At 42.6% G+C, this 17,902-nt stretch overlaps 1 protein-coding gene and 1 long non-coding RNA gene across 2 annotated transcripts in view; both read left to right on the forward strand.

The window, feature by feature from the left end:
• The window catches only part of LOC141275699 (uncharacterized), a 49,277-nt gene extending 31,776 nt beyond the window's left edge, over nucleotides 1-17,501 (forward strand). The window contains exon 3 of the long non-coding RNA XR_012323904.1: nucleotides 17,366-17,501. This is a non-coding gene — a long non-coding RNA (uncharacterized lncRNA). The remainder of the gene's footprint in view (nucleotides 1-17,365) is intronic.
• GRM7 (glutamate metabotropic receptor 7) overlaps nucleotides 1-17,902 on the forward strand; it is an 817,195-nt gene that overhangs the window by 779,984 nt on the left and 19,309 nt on the right. The window lies entirely within an intron of this gene.

Raw genomic sequence — 17,902 nt, forward strand, 5'->3', positions numbered from 1 at the left:
CTCTGGGGAAAGAAATAACATTCACATTTAGGTAAAAAATGATTGTTGTGTGAGATATATATATATATATATATATATATATATATATATATATGAAACTAATCACTTTTCTTTACACGTGAAACTAATACAACTTTGTAAATCAACTATGCGTGAACATGAAAGATTGTTGACATTCCTCCTTCCCCAAGGTATTCCTAATTATACAAGATGGTCTATAGAGTTTTCCACACAAATTTATTTCTACTACTGGTTAAAAAAAAAAAACAAATGGGGACTGCGGGCAGGGGTGGGTCGCCACCTTAGCAAGGAGAGGTGCTCCAGGCCAGTATGAATTCTGTAATAATTGTTAATTTCATAGTGGTGGTAATAGATTGTTGTTTTTATAATAATTACAGCACATCATTATCTAGGCTTCAGATGGAAAGTGTGAGGACTTACTTACAGGGTGACTTATTTGTTATGTTCTTGCCTCCATTATTTTGCTTTGAATGCTTACGTCTGCATATCCAGCTTATTCAGTAAGGGGAGGAAACCTTTTATCCTGCATAAGGAAAATATGGCCATTTGAGAAACGATTTCATGACATTTTGAAGCCAGTGACGCTAAGTAACTATTAGTGTTTCTCAAGACCTCGCTCGCTCTAAACATGTGGGCTCTGGAGCCAAGACAGCTACGGATCCTGGCTCTGCCTTTCCTCAGCTATATGACCTTAAATTAGGATATAACTTCTCTGAGCCTACCTTTCTTTTTTGTTGTTGTTAATTTTTTTTTAAATTTTCTGGCTGTTTTGGGTCTTCATTGCTGCGCGCGGGCTTTCTCTAGTTGTGGCGAGTGGGGGCTACTCTTTGTTGCGGTGCACGGGCTTCTCATTGCGGTGGCTTCTCTTGTAGCAGAGCACGGGCTCTAGGCACGTGGGCTTCAGCAGTTGTGGCGCACAGGCTTAGCTGCTCTGCGGCATGTGGGATCTTCCCAGATCTGGGCTCGAACCTGTGTGCCCTGCATTGGCAGGTGGATTCTTAACCACTGCGCCACCAGGGAAGTGCCGAGCTTACCTTTCTTATCTCACCTCTGGTGGCAATAATAGGACCCATCTGCCCATCTTCTAAGGTGTGCAGAGTTTAAGTGTGATGCTGTGTACAAAGCACCGAGCAAAGAGCCTACTGATGATTACACAAAATCGGTGACAGCTCTTCACATCAGTAAAGAACATATCTTTCACCTTGCAGAAGGCATTCTCCCTGTCACCTGTTGAGGCTCTGGACCTAACGTGGTTTCCGATGTGTAAAATTATTAGTTACCGTAGCACTGTCTGTGATGTGTGGCATTCATTTCCATTTCACAGAGTCTAATAAGCAGAGGCCATTTTCTAAGAATAGACTGAGAAAACTCGAAGTCCATGTTAATACTTATTCTCATCGTGAAAATTCTCAAGTCAGAGGGTCCTTAAAATATTACAGCAAGGATGCAAATAAAAGTTGAAGATGAGGGTCTCCTGATCCCACCCCAACTCAAGCTGTGTAGTTCCTGTTTTTTGAAAGAAAACTGGGAAGGAAAGAAGGTAGCTTCTTTTGCATCCAACACGTGAAACTCAAATAGCACAGGGTGTTTCTACAGCTAAAGTCTACTCTGGATAAATGACAGGATCCCACAGCTGAGGTACCCAAAGGGTTTCTTTCTCCTCCCTAGAGTTTAGCTTCTGAAAAAGAGAAACCTAGCCACGGATCTTGTGCTGGGCAAGGAATTACAGCCATGGCAAGAAAGAAGGTGGTGGGGAGGTTCTCTGTGTCCTGAAAGAAAGAAAGAAAGAAAGAAAGAAAAAGAAAGAAAGAAAAGATTGTTTTTACGTGCTAAGGCATCATGCAAGCTACAGCCTTCAATATTCATTTGCATTATCTGCGAACTGCAAATTCAGGTGTTTGCAGCACCACCTTCCCTGCTATTACAGACACGTGGGAATCAGATGATTATTTATAGGCTTCTGAATGCCTGCTTTGCTGGACCAGAGAAGTGAATTTCTAGAAGCTGGGAGAACTGACAAAGCTCCTGTCCTGTAACTGAGGAGGCCAGGGGTGGGGAGGGTGAGAAGCAGAGAATAATTTACATACATCTCTTCAGACCTCCTCAGGAAAGAATCCGCAGTACTGGCTCTGCCAATGTGTGAAGAATGGTTATTTGGTTCCGTGGAGGGAATTTCAACCAAGGACATTGGGTCCAAAGAGTTGCTCTCTCCCCGTGGCTGTAATTGTGAATGTGCAGGGGGATGAGAGAACAGAGTCTAAACCCTTCACTTTACAGAAGCAGCAGCAACTCAGGGGAGGAGCTGGGCGTATGGCAAGTTCATCTCCAGCCAATACAAGTAGGACTGGAGGTCGGGGGAGGAATCCCTTCCTCTGACCTAGCACACCTGTCTGGCATATGCTTTTAACCTGTGAGCCCCAGCCCAGGTTGGTCAACATTCTGAATACCCTGTCTGCCTCCTCCTGCTTCCCTTTGAAATTGGACAAGATCTTAATAGGACATTTTGTCCAACATCTGGGGGGAAGAAAAGAATAAAATAGCCTGAAGGGCAGTGCATTTACTTGAGCCAGGGGACGTCTAGGTCAGGGTACCAAGTCAGAGAACGGCAGCTGGCTTGTTCTGAATATATATAAATAGAAAAAACGACGGGACAAATGACTCACCCGAAAGCAGGGGCCAGGGCTCTAAGACCAGCGATGCTTCCACATTCTGCTATAGCTCTGATGAGCTCCCCACCCCCCTCCTTAAATCATCCTGATGCGCCATCACTCCTGTCTTCCCTCATTCTGTTCTCTGCCAGGAAAGTCAGCATCACGCTCTAATTCTCATCGCTAGTAGCTGTCCTTACTTTGGCTCCTTTCCTTTCTTTTCTGTGAATAAAGAAGGGAAGGAAAGTGTGTGAGAGTGTTCGAGGATGAGGTACAAATGAAGGCACAAGGAAAGAAGATAAAGAAAAAACAGAGAAAAGCAAGGGGAAAGATGATGGTGAGATTAGTCTCGGTGTATCCAGGGATGGCATCCAATGACCCCGTGATGTATCCGTGCCAGCCTTGAAAATACGGACATGTAACACTGTGTGTGGTTGACCTACACACACACAAATGAAGTCACTTCTGTAAAGTCACGGCTGAACCGTCATCATGTCTCATACTCCCAGAATAGTGAAACAAAGACAGCTGAGTGGAGAGAGTGATGAGTCCTCTATGAAAATTCTGTCTTCACTACTTGACATGCATCGTCTCCCCCACCCTATGGCCCCGGCGTCTGTACGGCACACACCCTCCCCTGGGCTCAACTCAAGGACTTGCGCCCGCTGATGAGAATCTTTAGATGGTTTTACAATGACTTCTGAAATCTCCACGTTTTTAAAATAATGCCAATAGTAGCAAAATGTTACAAATAATACAGCAAAAATGTAGCTAAATAATAGGCACATTTTAAGCCACTACTGATCACGGCACTTTGGATAGGTGCTGTCAACACTGTCCAACAATTCACAGCAACCACCTGACCTCCGTTTGACTCGGGCTCCTTTGAACCATCCCCTCCCATCCTCTCTTTTGTTGTGTTCTGGTCTTTTTCTCTGAGCTCATATAGTTTTATGGTGAGCCGCTTAACAATATCTTTGAAAAAGACCTTTGTGGAAGTAGCGGGAACACATGAATAAGTTGCAAGGTAATTAATACTGTGAGAATGCCACAGGATGCAGACTTGGGTTTGTCCTTTCAACAAACTGGCCTCCTCGACGTGAGAATGACAAAGGAAGGTGGAACTGGCTCCATCTATCACGCCCACAGCTGTTGCGTGACATCTCGGGTCCTCGTGCAATCTCTCTAATTAAAGCATCACCAACTCCAATCATTATTCTCCCTCACTCTGTCTTTAGCTTGTGAATGAATGGCCCCAGAAACTTGCACTGTTTCTTAAATGAATATGGTATCTAATGGAGGGAACCAGAAGCTCCCTTTCCTGGATGAGTTACTGGTACGGTGCTGTTTTTTAAAGAATATTTCATCACTTTGGCTTGTTTCCAGATAAAGAAGTTGAAACCTAGGCTTTGAAAATGGAGAGTTCGGTCCCACTTTCTGAGTCTGTAGGTCCATCTGAGGAACGGAAGTCCTCTGAGGCTGATTTGGTGGTGCTGATATGAGCTCACGTATAAATTACATTACACAGAGCACAGCCCTGGCTCATTCTAAGTGCTCTTAGAATGAGCACTGAATGAACATTGAATGAATTAGAATGAACACTGTAGCCATGACTTATTTGTTGTTCCTATGAAAGGCCCTCTATCACTTTACTCCCATTTCAGTACTAGAAAATAATCCCACCGGGCTGCCCACACTTATGTTCTCTTTGTGGTCATCTCTACTACTCGAGAAGGCTGGAAGTGTCCTTCCTTTCCCCACTTTTGTCTCTCTCCTTTCCTCTTACAGCATAGAAGGACGTCAGCGGACGTTTACAGGGACACTCTTTTCCATTGCCTCGATTGTTCATAGTTCTATTTCTGTGAATTGACCCATTTAAACAAAATTAATTGGCTAAAGACAAACCCATCTTAGGTCTAGGTGGGACCCTCCAACCCCAAGAACATCCGGGGTAGGTTCTTCCCAAGTAATGTAGAAAAACCAGGATGGATGCTAAAATTTCACACAAAATACAGGAGGTTCACCTTGATTTGTTGTCAAAGATCTAAATGAGATATATAGTTAACTCTGATGCAGAAGAGCAGGAAATTTTCATCAAAATCCCCCAAACTGGGAAGACACGACTGTTCCTCCAGCTTCTCTAATGAATTGCCCCCATATTGGCTGAAAGTTTCTCTCCAAAACCTCAAAGGGTAAATTTCACAGACCCAGAGCTGTAGCATTAACAGGTAAGCTGTTAGCTTCCTCCCCTCTGAACTCTCAAAGCTTTGGCCTTTTGCAGACCCCACTGGGTCATCTCTTTTGCCTGTGTGTAATCCTTGCAGGAGGACAGGAGGAAAAGTGGGGAAGCAAGGGTAGTAGCTAAGGGGAAAGAGAGATTGCCGTTCCGCCAGATACCAACACCACCAACAACTATTATTTATGAGCCATTTTCTAAACGCCAACTGATGTATTCAGCCTATCATAGGTATCATTTCACTTACGTCACACACGACAACCCTAGCAGCGTCATCTTCACACCCACTTTATAGTGAAAACACTGAGGCTCAGAGAACTGAAGTCCTGTGGCCAAGGCCCAACAGCAAGAGAACAGTAGAACAGGGTGAAAGGTATCAGGCCATGCTTAGCGGACATGAGAGAGCTGACTGAAAAGAAACGGCAGCTTCTCACTTTTCTGGACACATGGGATGGTGTCTTGGGGATGGCTGCCCCAACTCAAGCGAAGGAATCAGTTAATTACTTACACTGATTTCTCATCAGCCTATATCTATTAAGCACCTACTATTTATTTACAAATTGAGGAAAGGGCTGAGTACCAGATCAAGATTATCTCATGTTCTTCGCAGAATATCAGAGTTAGAAGAACTTTGAGAGCATCCAGGCAAGCTTCTTTCAAAATATAGCCAAAGGGCCACCATTCTAGAAATTATAGGGACTGTTAAATTCCAGACTCACTGAACTAAAGGGACAAATGAAAACATATGTCTACACGAAGTTATACATAATCACCCCCAAATTTAAATATCCCAAATGTTCACCAGCTGATGAATGAAGAACCAAATGGTGGTACAGCCCTACAATGGAACACTCATCTGCAATAAAAGTAACTATTGATACATGCAAGTGAATGGATGAGTCTCAAGAGCATTATGTGAATAAACGGAGCCAGACACCAAAAGCAACATGCCACGCGATCCCATTTACGGAAAATTACAGCACAGGCAAAACTGCAGTTAAAAAAGCAGACCGGCATTTGGCAGGGTGTAGACAGAGAGAACTGACTTCAAACACGCACAGAGGAATTCTGCAGGATGATGAAAATATTCATGGTTGTAGTGATAGTACGTGACTGCATACGTTTACGAAAACTCATCCAATTATGCACTTACAATCGGCGAATTTAATTATATGTAATTATATCTCAATGAAGTGGACCCAAAGGAGGAAAAGGAAGGAAGCAGGGAAGAAAAACGAGTTATGGACTGAATACCTGTGCCCTCTCCCAAAATTCACGTGTTGTTTGAAGCCCTGACCCCCAGAGTGTGATGGTAGTTGGAGATGGGGCCTTTAGGAGGTGATGAGGGCTAGATGAGTTCTCGAGGATGGGGCCATCAGGATGGGATTACACACGCGACACCGGAGAGCTTCCTCTCTCTCCCTGCGTGCGCACAAAGAGGGCCTGTGAGTTCCCAGTGAGATGGCAACCACCTGCGAGCCAAGAGAAGAGGTTGGAGGACGAAACCTACGTGCCAGCACCTTGATTTGGGTCTTCGCAGCCTCCAGAACTCTGAGAAATACATTTCTGTTGTTTAAGTCACCCAAGCTGTGGTATTTTGTTACGGCTTCTTGAGTGCACAAAGAAACAAAGACGGAGAGGGAAGAAGAAAGAATGGCAAAGGAATACAGAGCAGGGGAGGGACGAGAAATCAGTCCCAGGTTCGTGGTGTCCATAAAGACCCTCGTGGTTTGCATGAGCCCCGAGACTAGTTTCCTAGAGCTGCCAAATGATCAGAAACTTGATGGCTTAAAAGAACAGGGATGTATTCTCCCCCAGTTGGGAGGCCAGAAGTCCTAAGTCAAGGGGTTGGCAAGGACTGGTTCCTTCTAGGAGCTCTAGGGTGGGTCTGTTCCAGGCCTCTCCCCCAGCTTCTGAAGGCTGCCAGCCCTCTTTGACTCCCTTGGCTTGTAGGCACGTCATTCCCATCTCTGCTTTCACATTCACAGCACCCTCCCTGTGCTTTCTCTTCTAAGGACACTTGTCATTAGATCTGGCGTCCACCCTGACCTAAAATATTCTCATCTCGAGATCCCTGACGTTAATGTGGGCAAAGACCCTTTTACCAAATAAGGTCATGTCCACAGGTTTCAGATATATAATTATTTGGGGGGTGGGACACAATTCAACCCACTGCACTGGCCAACTTCCGGATGGGGTTTTGGTTGGTTGAAAAAGGCACCTTTATGCCTTGCGGCCTCACTGGAAAAGGGCGGTGCTCACCGGGTGGGATTTAGGGGTAAGACTTCCCCCTCGTTACACCTCAGTTTAGGTTTGCCAAATGTCCTGGCTGTCAGACACTAAGGACTTCGCAACAGAAAGGATTCTAGGAAAGAACTTCTGCTTTCCCAAAGCGCCATATGGGTTCGAAGTGGAGTAACAACTTCTCACCCTGAATAGAAACAGGCTCATCCTTGCCCATCTCAGACATTTTGGACATGTGGGAAAGTCCAAAAATAAATGCATCCGTTTGCACGGTTTCTTTATAAAGGAACCACGTGTAAGACAGATCTGGGTTCCACCACATACACACTATGTAACCATATATGTGTTATATCAAGAACGTCAACTTACAACCCGTAACATGAGGATAATACCATGTTTTAAGGCAAAGTAAAGTTTTTCATTGATGACCCATGCCAGAGTACATAATTTGAGAGTCAGAAGAATAAAATTAGTTTCTTTCCTATTCCATCCTGCTCATGCAACTAGTTCCCCTCTCCACAATCAGCCTTTTATAAAAAAAATCCAGTTTCTCATCTGTCTTCCAGAGATTTCAATGCATGTGATACATATAAAATTAAGTTATAATAACACCATTTTTTCAGATGATGAAAAGTGATAATAATGTAGCATGGGTATGTGTCTTTACCTTAGACTTTCTTTCGACCCTGTCCGTAAATTAAAATGTGAGTGTGTGATTAAATGTGTGTTTCCTAGAAAATTCAAAATGACACGTACAATGTGTGTGCTGGCAGACGAAGAGAAAGTGCATAGTGTTTTATGCACCCCCATGGCAGGCAGGTTCAACCCCAGCTCTCTGGACGTCAGCATTCATTTATGTCGGAGTCAAGCTTAATGCCTCCACTTAAAATTGTGTAAATTACTACCTTAGCTCAGGAATATCACTTGAAAAGGGAAGCATAAAAAATAATGGTCAAGAAGAGGTCCTAGAGACACAAACAAGATAACTGGGGGCTTTCAGACTGTCCCTTAAAATACCAGGATAGCAAGTGAAGTAACAGACCACCTAAAATGGGCATAATTCCATAGCAATGGAGCTGGTAAGTGAATTCACAATGACTAATGCCCCTTGAACACTTGTGCTACTGAAAACATAATAAGTATTTACTTTGGGTGAAGTACAAGGATATTTTGAAATCGACAGAGGAAAATCTACAGTGTTTTCATGTGAACTAATGCAGTTAACCAGGTAATGACTGCCAAGGGAATGGCACGTGTGTGTTCAGGAAAGTAAAAACCCTGTTTTCCGTGCTTCCTGCTATGTCAACAGAAAGTGTTATTGTAGAAGCCACAATTCCCTTGCAGGGGTCGTGTTATGCTGGAGTTCTCCCATCCTGGTATCATCAGACTCCCACCAATGAGAAACATGTTACGAAAGTAGAAATGAAAAGGGGTAGAATTGGGGAAAAAAATAAGATATTCCCAAAATAGTGACTCTTTGGGTCATGCCTTTGCAGCACCAGAACACCCTGGGTAGAAACTAATGGAGATGCTAAATCTATCATCATATATAAACCCAGGCATAAATACCTGGGCAGGGTTCATTTGTGATGTCACGCGTTGCTGTTTGCCCAGTCGACAGAAGAAGAAAAGTTTTAAAGTAGCTAGAACATGCTTCTGGAAGAGGAAAAAAGGGTTTCACTCGATGTTAATTTCCACTGAGGAAGGGCAGAGTTGTGAAATATCAAGGCGAAGAAAACAAGTAAGAATTTCCTCCCTTTTTTTTCAAACGAATATTTAGCACGTGTCCACTACTTTGCTAGTCGCTAATGCAAGGGGATGGAGTTTCAGAACGGATAACTTATGCTTCAGAAAGCCTCAAAGTCCATGGGGGTGATGGAGAGAGGAGGGGAGACAGACACATCAACTTAGTTCTAGTAACTCCAGGAGAGGTAACACCTTGCTCTGCTGGGAAAGTCAGGGAATCTTGACACTAGCTGGTCCTTGAGGGACACCCCTGACCACGGACAGGAGGAGCAGTGGTCTCAATACACAGGCCAGGCTGGCAGGTAAAATACACACTCGTTTTCCAGGCATCTCTCCAACTCAACAACTAAGGGGGGCTTGGGGGAAACCATCCTACTCCCAGCTATGTGTTTCCCCACCTGCTAGATCTCCAAGGACTTAAATCACAGAATGACGACTAAGCCAGAGTTGTTCGGGATGTTGTTCAGCATTTATATGTTTCTCTATCATTCCCAAGTTCATGTGTATCAAAAGTCATTCCTTATCACTGGATGAAGGAAGAATGGGCATGTGTGAACCCATCCATACAAAGCACCCTGACATTTAAAAATGACTCTCTGGGGTATTAAGTCTTGCTGCGTCTCATAGTGAATTTTATAAACCTAGTTCAATCAGTTCCTAATGAGTTTAGACAGTTTGGTATTAAGAGCCCCCAATCCATGCTCACTATACATCTTCTGAATAGACAGTATTCTAAAGAGTAGGAGAGGGAAAACATTTGATTCTGAGGCACTAGAACTATTCAGTTTTAGGAAATGCAAGATGGGCTCATTGCCATTATTTGGTAGCCTTTTGCCTAGACAGAAGTTGGCAGTAATTTCGGCTTGCCGCATCGCATCTTGTCGACTTATTCAATCTGTGACATTCAGTAACAGCCAGCCACAGCGAGAGTTCCCAGCAACAGGAATGTATGAAATGTGGTGAAATTGACTCACAGTCAATTTCTGGAGAAAGAGCTGATGTAAAGAAAGTTAATGATGCCTTCCGTGATAAATGCTGCCTAGACAGTTGAAGAGGAATATTTTGGGGTGAAAAGGATTCTGTAAACAGCAGTAAGATATCTTAGGAAAATCCATATCCTTGTTTATCCTATAGTCCACAGAACTGCAAACAGCAAATAAAATGAAATCATCAAACACTTACTCTAAAATATGTGACCCAGATTCTGTTTGGGTCTTTCAATTCTTCCAGCACTACCCGTCCATTTTCTGTTTACATCCACTTCAGCTTTTCCCCCGTGCTGCTTTTTTAATATACGAAAAGATAATAAGGCATGCAAGCTTTTTAAAGGTTTAAACTCACGCTGTCTGTAATGGATGGCAAACATTTCTTTGCGTTTTTAGCAAAGATTTTTAAATTTCTGCAAACCAAAATTCTTAAATAGTCAAAGTAACTCCTATTCTTCAATACCGAGGGATGAGTATAAAACTTCATGGTTGAACCTTAAAAAAAAACAAACAGACGTGTCCCAGTGTATCACTCCTAGATTATTTTCCAATTACAGTAAACTGTACCTTTATAATGGTGATATCAGGTGATCACCACCTGAAATATGTCATCAAACAGCATCACCAGTAGCAGGACAGCCTGACATTGTGGCCTCCTGACAGGGTGCTCGCACTTGCCTACAACAGCACCTTGAAGTATTCCTCACGGTTACCTGACCTGAATTTAATGGTACCAAAACAGACAAAGCAAAATGCGGGGCGTTTGATAAAATATTGGGGTGGGTCTGGTATCTTCCAGAAAGTCATTGTCTTGAAAAACAACAAAATATGACAGACCTGTATACTGAAAACTATAAAATATTGCTGAAAGGAAATTAAGGGAGACCTAAATAATTGGGAGATATACATTGTCGATGGGATGGAAGACAATATTGTTAAGATGTCAATTCTCCCTGAATTACTGTATAAATTCACTGCAATTCCAATCAAAATCTCAAAAGGCTTCTTATAAAAATTGACAGGCTGATTCTAAAATTCCCATGGAAATGCAAAGAACTTAGAACAGCTAAAACGACTCTGAAAAAGAACAAAGTTGGAGAGGTAGCTCCAACTGATTTTTTTTTAACATCTTTACTGGAGTACAACTGCTTTATAGTGGTGTGTTAGTGCTCCATCTGATTTTAAAAACCATTATAAAACTACGGGCTTCCCTGGTGGCGCAGTGGTTAAGAATCCACCTGCCAATGCAGGGGACACGGGTTCGAGCCCTGGTCCGGGAGGATCCCACATGCCGCAGAGCAACTAAGCCCGTGCGCCACAACTACTGAGCCTGTGCTCTAGAGCCCGCGAGCCACAACTACTGAGCCCTCGTGCCACACCTACTGAAGCCCGCGCACCTACAGCCCGTGCTCTGCAATAAGAGAAGCCACCGCGATGAGAAACCCGCGCACCACAACAAAGAGTAGCCCCCACTCGCCGCAACTAGAGAAAGCCTGCGTGCAGCAACGAAGACCCAACGCAGCCAAAAATAAAATAAGTAAATTTTAAAAAATTGTTATAAAACGAAAGGATGATATTGGTATAAAGGAAGACAAATAGATCAATGGAACTGAACAGAGAGTCCATAAATAAACGCACACATGTACGGGCAACTGATGTTACAAAGGTAATGCAGTGGAGAAAGGACAGCGTTTTTAACAAACTGTGCTAGAATGCTGGCCACATCCAAAAAAAAGAAAAGAGAATGCAAAGTACATTATAGATGCAAACAGAAAATCGCAAACCGTAAAACTTCTAAAATACGTAGGAGAAAATCTCTGCGGCCTTAGGCTAGGCAGAGATTTCTTAAATATCACATGAAAGCACAATCTATAAAAGAATAACGTAACAGTTTGGACTTCCCCAACATTAAAAACTTCTCTTCAAGAGACAGTATCGAGAATGAAAAGACAAGCCGTAGAGTAGGAGAAAAAACTTTGCAAAGCATGTATCAGATAAAGGTCTTAGATCTAGAATCCAAAACTTTCAAATATTAGCAATAGGAAAACAAGCCAATAAAAAAAATGGGTAAAAGGTATGGACAGATATGTCACCACGGAAGATATATAGATGGCAAACAACCCATGAAACCTGCTGAGTGTCACTCGTTATTAGGAAACTGCAAATTAAAACGACAGTGAGATTCTACCACACACCTACTAGAAAGGCTAAAATTTAAAAGGACTGACCATACCGAGCGTCAGAGAGGATTTAGAGGAACCGAAAGTCTCATACTCTGCTGATAAGAATCTAAAATAACACTGCCACTTTGGAATATACTTTACCACTTTCTTATAAAGTTAATCCAGTACCTACTCTATGGTCCAGCCATTTCTCTCCTAGGCATTTACTCAAAGTAAAATGAATGCATGTCCATACAAAGTCTTCGGTATGATGTTCACAACAGCCTTATTTGTCATAGCCCCAAACTGGAAACAACCCAAGTGTCCACTGACAGATGAATGGTTAAATCAATGTGATACTTCCATACAATGGATACTACTCAGGATTAAAAAGGAATAGACTATTGAGCATTCAACAACATGGCTGAATCTCAAAATAATGATGCTGAATTAATAAAGAAGCTCCACAGAAAAGGGTACATATTATGATCCTATTTCTTTAAGGCCCTAGAAAATACAAATTAATTCACAAGGGCTAAAAGCAGACCAGTGGTTGTTTGCAGATGGGATCGGGTGGGGTAGGGTTAAGGGAGCAGGTTACAAATGGGCACGAGGAAGCTCGTGGAGACGATGTGTGTGTTCACTGTCTTGATCGTAGTGATGATTTCACTGGTGTATATGGGTCGAAACATCAAATTTTACTCTTTAAATATATGCAGTTTATTATTTATATCAGTAAAGGTATTTAAAAACCAAAGGCATGGAGACCACTCTGTAAGAATCTAAAGAGATCTAACCAAATGCACTGCGTGAACCTTGGCTGAATTTTGAATTGGAGAAAAATCCTATGAGACGTTTTTGTAAAAATGGGGCAACCTGACTTCCTATGTTAGATGGCATTATGGAATCATGGTCAGATTTCTGAGGTGTGGTAACAGTATTGTGGTGATATAGTAGAACATCCATTTCTTTAGGTGACGCATATAGAAATAAAAAGGTGAAATATCATAAGGTATACGACTTTACAATTGTGTAGCAAAAAGAGAGAGAGAAAGAAACAAAACAGCATGGTGGGATCTCAGCGAGGACTGTCCAGATGTACTTCATCCTGTGTCCAAGTTTCTGAACATTTGTAAGCTTTTAAAATCAAATTTTGGGGAAAATATATGTAGTGTATGTGCTTACATTGTATCAGGATGAGAGAGAGGGAAAAAGGTCAGTTAACAGGTAGTCAATAGAGAATCTGGAGAAATTCGCTCTGGGGAGAGAGCTAGGCTCTGTCTGCAATGTGCTGACTTGCCTTACTTAATAGCACATGCTGGAAATGTTGTAGGGTCTCCAGTGGCTCTTTGGGGTGTATGCTGCAAAAGGAGCTACAGAACGAGTGTATTAAGGAAGTGCTTGATCGCGATTGAAACTGAGCTGGGCCTTAGAGTTCTAAGTGATATGCCGAGTCTCGGGTTGGCCTCCCTAGGGGCACGAGTACGTGTTTATTCGGGGGTATCAACACCAACAGGCAGAAGGAAAGAAACAGGATTGGGCCAAGGAAGAGGTTGTGCCGTGATGCAGACCCAACAGGGTCTCAGCTGAAGCCACCCTCAAAGCTGCGCCCTGCCGGAAAAGGGGCTGAGCCTTCGCACCCCAGCACCTCCCAGCGCTTATCTGAAGGTTGCCCAGGAGGAGGGGGCAGAACCTTAGACAGTAGGAGTCTCTTCAGACTAGGCAGTTCCCAAAGAGGGCCGCCAGCTGAGAGCTGCATCGCCGGCCTCTGGGGGAATACGTCCCTCAGAGCTGCGTGGGACCGCATGACATCCGTGACGCTCTCCTCCCCCTGGTATTTCACACGTGGTTGATACTTCTTGTACAAGTTGTGCATGCCTAATTGTTTACAGTGCGTATCCGATTACTGGCATCTAATTATTCATCACTTTTATACGTTGCGAGTATACCAATTATTTCAAAAATCAAATTTTATTCATATTGTGGCTTAACTTTCCTCAATTCATGGCATAAAATGGAAAATATAGGTCTTATTTAACTGTTGTTAGTTTGAGAAGGTAGACACATGTTTCTGGGGTTCAAAGGTGAAGGTAGCAATACAGGGTCACAACTGTCTTGACAAATGGCCTTGTCCAAAGCCCACAGCTATGAAGCAACAGAGCAGATGTTAGAATTCAAGTTTCCTGATACCTCAGTCCAGTGACCTCATCTCTACACCATTCATGTCTTGGTTAGTCCTAAGTTTTAACACAAAGAGCGTCACTTTTCCGACCACAAGGGAAGCTTGTCCGGAAACATCACTAATGGGTGTTAGGTCCCTATGACTGCTTTTTAGTGGAAGGAACGGATGGGATAGTTCAACCTATAACGCCTTATATGCCAGCCAAGCCTCCCAGGGTCCAGAAATACGTATAAATGTCCAGTTCCTTACGGTTACAGCTACATTTCCCAGCCCGAGTAGAGTTTCCTCTCCCCTAGCCAACTGATCCCCCAGCTCCTTGACAGGCAGAAGTCTTTGCATATGAGGCCACCCCCAGGGTTGTCTCTCTCTTACGGTCATTGGGGAACAAACCCCTTTGGTCCTCTTCCTAATGTCCCTGGCTCACTTTCCCCAGGGTGCCAGTGCTCGGTCTGTGTAGTCCACGACCTTTCCCACTAAAGGTCTGCATCTCCTTTCAGCCTATCTCTTTATGTATTATTATGCACAAAGAGTCTCTTCCTGGAGAGGAATTGCCAAGGGCCCTCACTTATCCCATCTTCTGCATAAGCTAAACAGCTAGAAAGTGGATAGAGGGAGATGGAGTCCTGTCCCACCACACAAAGAACAAGACACTGGGATACTCAGTGTTTACTTGCAAATCAAAGAATTTCAATTTACATTCCTGACATGGCTTAATTCCCCCTCCTCCCCTACACCTACTTTCCTTGGTCTACCCTTGACCTTCTCCATCAGTCAGTCATCGTCTCATAAACACATGTGGACAGAACCATCAGACACTGCAACCTGTTCATGCTTCAGACAATATCTACATTCCACTTGTGTATTGCTTATTTTTGACCTTTTTTCCTGCCTGCTCAAGCACACCTTTTATCAGTTGGGGCATCTGCCTGAGTGTAAGCGTGTGCACAATTGGGAAAAAGAGAGCAACGCTGAAGCCTTGCTGGATTTGACAAGGAAACTGGACACAATTTCAATCGCACGCAGAGGACGTTTGCTCGTTATTCTTAGTAGGGAATATGGACTGAAATAGAAAACACACTTACACAAATATGTAATCTGTGGTCAAGAAGGGGACTTTCCTGTCAGTTCCCTTTAGAAATATTTAGAGCTGTTTGTTTTTCTAAGCATTGGCAATTAAAGCCTTGGAGAATGAAAAATTAAACACTTCTGTGGTTTACTCTTTTATTAAATAGGCTTTTTAGTTGAATGTGAAAATCAGTGTAGTAAAATGAGCTTTCAAGTCAAAAGACTTCAAGTTACATCTTAGCTTTGTTCCTGATTACCGTGACCCTGCACTAGTCATATGAGCTCTCGGGAAACTCAGGATTTTAACTTAACGTTCTCTGGATGTGTTCACTCTAAGAACTAAGTTCTACTCAAAATGTATTTATTATAGCTCAGAGAGAAAGTTTTACTCATTCGCATGCTAATATCTGTACCTTACTTTAAAATTATTTTTGGACTGTTATCTTTATTTATTAATTAAAAAGATACTTTTTGAGTCCTCATTGGTTATAGGTCTCTTCCTGCCATCACAGACCTTAAATTCTAGGAGGAGAGCAAGTGCTGAGATAAATGAATCCATGATCATGTCGAAGATTACTGACTGTAGCATGCACTATGCGTAAAAAACACCGAGGCTGCTACGTGAGAGCATCGTGGAAGGAGAAAATTCAAGTTGGTGGGGCAGCAGGCGGTCACAGAAAGACTGTGCAAGAAAATGTATGAAGGTGAACCTCAAAGATGAGTTAGGAGTTACCTGGGTGAAGAACTCAGGCAAAATAACATTGTGGGCAGAGAGAATGCTATGCACGGTGCGTGCTAAGTCCCTTTGCTGGAAATAAGCTTGGAGCACCCAAGAAGTCAGCATGGATAAATCATAGTCAAGAGACTAGCTAAGACGTTGGAAATGCAGCTCGGCTGGATACTGTAGGGCAACAGGAAACCTCTGAAAGATGTTTTAGAGGGGACCATGTGGTCTGATTTGCAGTTTTTAATAGAGATCGTTTTGTTTACTCTGGACAGTATTATTTAGAGGGAGGCAAAAACGGATGCAGTAAAACCAGTTAGGATGCTACAGTAGCATCCTAGGAACAGTGTGAAAGTGCATCATCATCTTCATCACCACCACACCACCATCATCACAACTAAAACCTGAGAATTTACAAATGGTACCCACTGTTCTCTGTGCTTAAGTGTATTCACTGGTTAATCATATTGAAGATGAGGGCTGGGGCAGTGGGAAGAGAACACATTCCAGAAGTATGTTACAGATAATACTAGCTAACTGAGTAACAGACTAGATATAAAGGGTAAAATGTGAGAGAAGAGCAGGTGTTAAAGAAAGACCCTTAAAAGTTCCAATTTGTGCACCCAAGTAGATGGAGGTAATAGTCCTGAGATAAAGAACATTAGTACAATATATACAATGGAATACTACTCAGACATTAAAAAGAATGAAATAATGACATCGGTAGTAACACGGATGAACCCAGAGATTATCTTACCGAGTAAAGTACGGCAGAAAGATACAGATACCATATGATATCACTTATATATGGAATCTAAAATATGACACAAATGAACTTATCTATGAAAAAGAAACAAACGCACAGACCTAGAGAACAGACTTGTGGTTGCCGAGGGGGAGGGGGATGGGGGAGGGAAGGATTGGGAGTTCGGGATTAACAGGTGCAAACTATTATATACAGAATGGATAAACAACAAGGTCCTACTATGTAGCACGGGGAACTATATTCAATATCCTGTTACCAACCATAACGGAAAGGAATATGACAAAGAATGTGTGTGTGTGTGTGTGTGTGTGTGTGTGTATATATATGTATAACTGTTTTACTTTGCTGTACAGCAGACATTAACACAACATTGTAAGTCAACTGTACTTCAATAAAATATATTTTTTTAAAAAGACTATTAGCACAAAGCCAGATTTTCCAGGGACAGCTCTGTTTTCAACATGATTTGCGATGCCTGTTGGACTGTTTCAGCAGCCCTGTGAAGCTGATGATCCCCATGTTAAAGATGATAAACATGTCGTTGCACATAAATGAGAATAACCTTTTCAGAAACTTCTTCTGCAGGGCACTGTGATGTGTGGGCCTGAGACCTCTGTAGACATCATTGAGTACACTACGAAGAAGACCTTTCACGCTTTGTCTTCCCCCCATAAATAATGTATGGTGATTCCATAAGCCAAGACTGAATAGAAAATTTGCCTTTAAAATTATTTTTTAGGACTCATTCATGCATTTTTCTTAGTTTCTATCAAAGGTTGACATGGTTTCATTTCAAGAGTCTGAAGAAACAACAGACCTCTGTCTAAGAATTTTTTTCCTTAAGTTATTTAAGGGCTCTATACATGAGCCTAGGTATTTTCTGTTGAGAGACAGTAATCTACTCGCATGCCCGTTATTTAACCATTTTGAGGATCTCTTCTGCACTTTCTAGAGAAGGTAGTTTTTCTTTTTTTTTCTTAAGCGAGGGTTGAGAATTCCAAGTAGGAATAAATGCTGGGTAGAAGCTTGGGAAGAAAATCTTAACTGTACATGTAAGTGCTGGTGAAGGACTAGCTCTGGGTGCTTGTGACTAGATTAGGATAAGAGCTCACTGCCGTTGAA

Source organism: Tursiops truncatus, chromosome 10 (genome assembly GCF_011762595.2).
Source record: "Tursiops truncatus isolate mTurTru1 chromosome 10, mTurTru1.mat.Y, whole genome shotgun sequence".
Lineage (NCBI taxonomy): Eukaryota > Metazoa > Chordata > Mammalia > Artiodactyla > Delphinidae > Tursiops > Tursiops truncatus.